Here is a 5366-nt window from a genome sequence, read left to right as displayed (position 1 = left end):
GGGTTCTATTTCCGAACGAGACACACCCTTTACGATGCACATCCAGCGTCATGAGGATATTTAGGAACTATTTGAATTCAAAATAAAAAAAGAGAACATCGGAGAGTGAGATGGGAGCCAATGGTCTGACTGCTTATCATTCAACTACAATTTATGTAACCAGCAACAATCCTACGTGCACTGAGAAAAATCCGTTATCCGGAAAGCGGTATATTATGCACATATACGGATCCTTATGTTTACTACGGAAATCTGTAAGAAGCGTACATTATCCACATGCTTCATACGCACTCCCCTTTTCCCACTCAGATATTACATCATGCCGCAACAGGATGCCTGATATCTAACAGTCTTCCGTATAGTACACATCTATACGTACATGTGTTATATACGTTAGCTATATGCTATATACTTCTATGTGTATGTGAGATCCTGACCGCCTATATACAGCGTTTGCCTGGGACGTAAAGAGCCCCAACTTGACTGTGAAGCCACTGTACAACGCCGAGCAATGCTACCGGTGAAAAGGAGCGGGAGAGATCTTAAGCTCTCCAGCGGTATCGGGGTTAGTCGCCTTCGTACTCCCAAGCAAGTCTGGAAGTGCTGCTTCGTGAACCACTGTGCAATGAACTTGTACTTACGACGGGGAAAACGTTAGAGCAACGTTACGCGTTGAAATTTTGTGTGAAGCTGAACAAGACGCCAAAGGAATCTTACGACATGCTGAAGGAAGCCTTTGAAGATGACTGCATGTTCTATTCGCAGGCAAAGAAGTGGTACAAAGCGTTCCGAGAAGGTTGGGAAAACGTCAACAACGATGCCCGTTGCGGACGCCCCTCAACATCGCGAACGGAGGAAAATGTCACCCGTGTGCACAAATTGCTCAACACAGATCGTCGTATTAGTGTTCGTATGATGATGGAACAGTTAAACCTGCCGAAAACAGTTGTCCACGAGATTGTGTCGGAAGAATTGGGCATGCAGAAAATTTGTTCAAAACTTGTGCCGAAATTCTTGACTGACTGCAAAATGTGAATCGCATGGAAACGTGTCAGAAACAGAATAAACTTTGCGGGAATGATTCCAATTTCCTGGACAACGTAATCACTGGTGATGAGTCGCGGATTTTTGAATATGATCCGGAATCCAAGAGGCAAAGCTCCAAATAGCATACGCCATCGTCACCTCGCCAGAAGAAAGCTCGAAGGAACAAATCCAAAGTCAAATCCATAGGTTTTTTTTTAATGTGAAAGGAATCGTGCACCACGAGTTTGTCCCCGCTGGCCAGACTGTCACTGCTCAATATTACAAGGGAGTGCTTCAGAGACTGAACTCCAGGGTCACCATAATCCGAAAGGAGTTCCAAGTGTCATGGAAACTGCATCATGGCAATGCGACCTCTCACAACGCCTTTGTTGTGACATTCTATCTGACCTGGATCAGCGTAGCAACGATTCCCCACCCACCCTATAGTCCCGACCTAGCTCTGGCGGACTTGTATTTGTTCCCTCGATTGAAACGGGTGCTTAAAGCACATCATGTGGGCACTGTGGAGAACATCCAAGCATCCACGATGGCTCTTCTAAAGATCATCCCGGCCGAGGATTTTCAGAAGGCATATACAGCATGGGCATTGCACTGGCAAAAGTGTATTGATGCGGAAGGTATGTACTTTGAGGAATATTAAGGTTTTGTATGGGTACGATTAATAAATTGTGAGAGAAAAAATTAGGCTCGTTACTTTCCGAACAAACCCTGTACAGTTGTTACTTTCGTACGGAAAGTACTATTATTTGGAAGCCTTATATGGAAAGTAGGTATAAAACATACGTTTTCAGTTATACGTTAACTGCAGGATGTTACGTAAGTTTGTACGTTAAGTACAAAACTACAGGATTTACGCATATTACCTACGTTTTGACGTACACCACATACTTTTCCCTCAGCATGGTCTATAAGGCTAATAGGTTTATATACTTAACAAAAAAAGCCTTCTTAATTAACACTCACTTCTCCTCTACACCAGATCTTTCTCGTATTATTATAGACTTAGATTTTCCCGGTCTTACTGTTTTCTTTCTACTTTCTGTTGTTTTCTCCCTCTAAAATTCGTATTTTCCCCCCTAAAAAAACAATCAGTGTATTTCTAGGAACCCAAGGAATTTTCTTATTTGTTCACTAATCCAAACTACTATCCAACATACGGCTTAAATTTGAAGAAATTGTATTTTCTTTAATTGATGTGGTGTTATTTTCGAACTAGGAAATATTTTAGTAACAATAAAAATTCTCACCGAAGCAAACACGTTTGATTACTAATCTCTGTTGCTGTTTCGGCAATAGATCACTGTTTTAATCAGACACATTTGAAAGTACAGTCTAAGGAAGTGATCGCCAACCGTCGATCGGGAGCTACTAGTAGCTCGTGGGGACATTTTCGGTAGATCGCGTTATAATGGTTGGGAAACCTTGATTCCTCCACTGAGCTGATGTTAACAACAGGGCACACTGACAACAACTGCTTGTTTTTCCCGCGGAACTGCAATTGTCTTCCTCATCTTACACTTGATTGTATACGTGTGGAGTGTGCACGTTGTTTTTCATGGGTATATTAGACATTTGCTAACTTGATAGCTTCATTTCATATTTCCTAGAAATGTTATAGGCCAATGAACAAATGTAAGATTTATTTTTTTTAAGTTAGTATTTCTTTTGGTTGGTAGCTCACAGTAGGATTTAAAAACGATACAATAGTTCAGAAGCTTCGTAAGTTTGGCGACCACTGGTCGAAGGTGACAACTTATAAATTTCAGAAAATGAGAGGTCACTTCTAACAACCAATAAAATTATTCCTTTCATTTTTATAATTTTTAAATATTTTAATTAGGTACCTTCCTCAACATTTAGTTAGGTCCAAAGTCTCCCATTTCTTTTTAAGAAATCTCAACTTTTAACTAGGGATAGGTTATCTTGCACTGCACTGCATGTTATTTTGTCCTCTTTCTTTTCTATATTATCTAATACCTTGGTCTACAAATCATGTACACTTAGTCCACTAGTCTAATTCATTAATCTATGTCTCTCTAATTTCTTATCCATTATGCTTTTTTTTACCACTTTCTTATAATCATTCTTCTTTCCCTTTCTAGTCTTTGCACACCTTCTCAGACTATTTCCTGTCCTGTTGCTTTCGCATGTTCCTTAAACTTTGTTGTTTTCCCTCTTATTTCTAACGTCATTTTCATGCTATTTAACACTTTCATGGAACCTATTCCGTGTCTCTCGTAAATAATTCATATCATAATCTTTATACTTAATTTTATACACTACTTCTTCTTCCCTTTCTTTTCTCCTCTTTCCTATCACTAACTCAAATATTGTTCTGTCTCCTTTTTATTTTGTTCTTCTATGTCGTAATTCTCACTCAGAGTAACAGAGCTCAATCGTGACTAAGCAATTAGCATACGCACCTTTGGCGTGGGACACCCAGGTTCGATTCCCGGCGAGAGTTCATGTGGTTCGGATTCCACGTTAATCAGTAGGTCCACGTCTCATATAGCCTCACTGCTGAAAGGAACGCTAAACACAAAAAAAAATAATAATAAAGAACGAATCGAAAGTTCGATTTTCAATTATTTTTACGTATCGTGATTGAGAAAAGTCTAACCTAATTTTTGCTAAAACTTTGCTTGTGTTTATGAAATTTTAGTCTTTCACAAACTCATATATTTGCTAATCACCAATTCTTTTTGTACGATTTTAATAAAGCCTGTATTCACAGAAAAATAAATGTAAAATCCGATAGTTCATTATCAAAATAACAAAATACTGATATCAAAATTTCCTCTAAAGAAGAGACAGTATAATTGTCTGTAGAAAACGAACTAAAAAAAAAAATAGAAATTTCGAGTTCAGCGATGTGGTTCGTTAGAGACCTTCTAAAGTACGTCTATTAATATATAGTAATCAAGAACGTGCAGTTGTAACCGCATGGGGGACTCATTTTTTAACTTTTTTTTTTCAAATGTCTCTGTTTCATAAGAATTATCCTCCGGCAAATTATTACATTCTAGAATTAAATTCTTTTTTTTTAATTAACTCCTATAATTACTAGCGTGTAACATCTAAAGCTACAAAGAGGTTTTAATGATACAATCATTTCTTATTGCATAACCTTCTTTCTGTAACAAGTTTCATTTTTGCTTTAATGTACTGAACGGAATAATAACAAAAAATCTACTTTGCATTTCAATTTCTCTTCTACATGACTTATTTCCGATTGCTAATAGGAACAGGTCTCTAGCAGTTTGTGCGTTGTTTCGTTTCCTAACTTTCAAACTCCAGCAAAATGACAATATTAAATTCCGGTGCTTCGTAATAATGTTTCCATCGGAAATTGTTTTCTTTCGTTTCTGTTTTACAATTTGAACGGTTCATTATCGTAACATTAAGATAACTTGCTTTTCTGTATGTATTGACTGCAGTCGCTGATGCACGTAAATAAATATGTATGTAGATAACATAGAACGAAAAGAAATTAACTGAGACATAAAACGTTACCGAATCAAAAAAAAGTCTGTAATTGTGCTATGCACTGTAATAAACGGAGAGAATACAGGGTGTTTCAAAACAACACCGACAACGTTTGGGAGGTAATTCCTGACATCAAGATAAGACAAAAATTATAGACCAACCTGGGTGCACAAATGCTTCCTTTCGGAGTTATAGGCTGCCGAAAACATGGAAAAATTAACTTTAAAGGTCCATAGCTCCAAATCTATAGGACCTACCGTAGTCGGGTCAAGACTTCACTCACAAACGTTTATGTGCCCTATCTAAGTTTCAGAATCCTGCGATACTTCCACAACAATTTTAATAGAGGGAGTTGGAGAGTACTTCAAATTATATGCCCACAGAAAAACTCTCTTTATAAAAATTGCTTTGTGAGTACCTTAGGATTCTGAAACATGTATTTTTGGATATCACATCTATTAGTTCCTACGGACATACTGGCTGTTGACGAACCGCAAAGTCTCAAAATTTTCGGGTTCAGCCGTCTGCCATCGCGTATCGCCATGGTTAGACTAACATCGCACCATCAAAAAGAGGCAATAAGATGTCGCAGGATATAATCACTGACTTTTTCAAAAACAAAAGTTTTGTATGGTACTGTACTTATGTAAAAAAAAAAATATCATTTTTTTACAAGTTTTAGTATACTGTAATAAACAATTCCTGTATTTAAAAAAAATGTTTCGTCATATACAGTACAAACCTAAAGCCTGTGACAAAATCTTGGCATTTCAGCTAAACGAATAAAACGCAAGCTCTGACGCGATGTTGCCGAGTGCTAAGGGAAGTGGCTA

General features: G+C 37.7%; 1 pseudogene; it reads left to right on the top strand.

The window, feature by feature from the left end:
* Positions 1–720: 720 nt before the first annotated feature.
* On the top strand, positions 721–1035 carry LOC145665452 (protein GVQW3 pseudogene; annotated as a pseudogene).
* Positions 1036–5366: the final 4331 nt, after the last annotated feature.

The sequence above is a fragment of the Thermobia domestica genome, chromosome 11 (genome assembly GCF_964235325.1).
Source record: "Thermobia domestica chromosome 11, izTheDome1.hap1.1, whole genome shotgun sequence".
NCBI classification, from domain to species: Eukaryota; Metazoa; Arthropoda; class Insecta; order Zygentoma; family Lepismatidae; genus Thermobia; species Thermobia domestica.
Note: the sequence above shows the minus strand (reverse complement) of the source record. Positions and strands in the feature narration are given on the sequence as shown.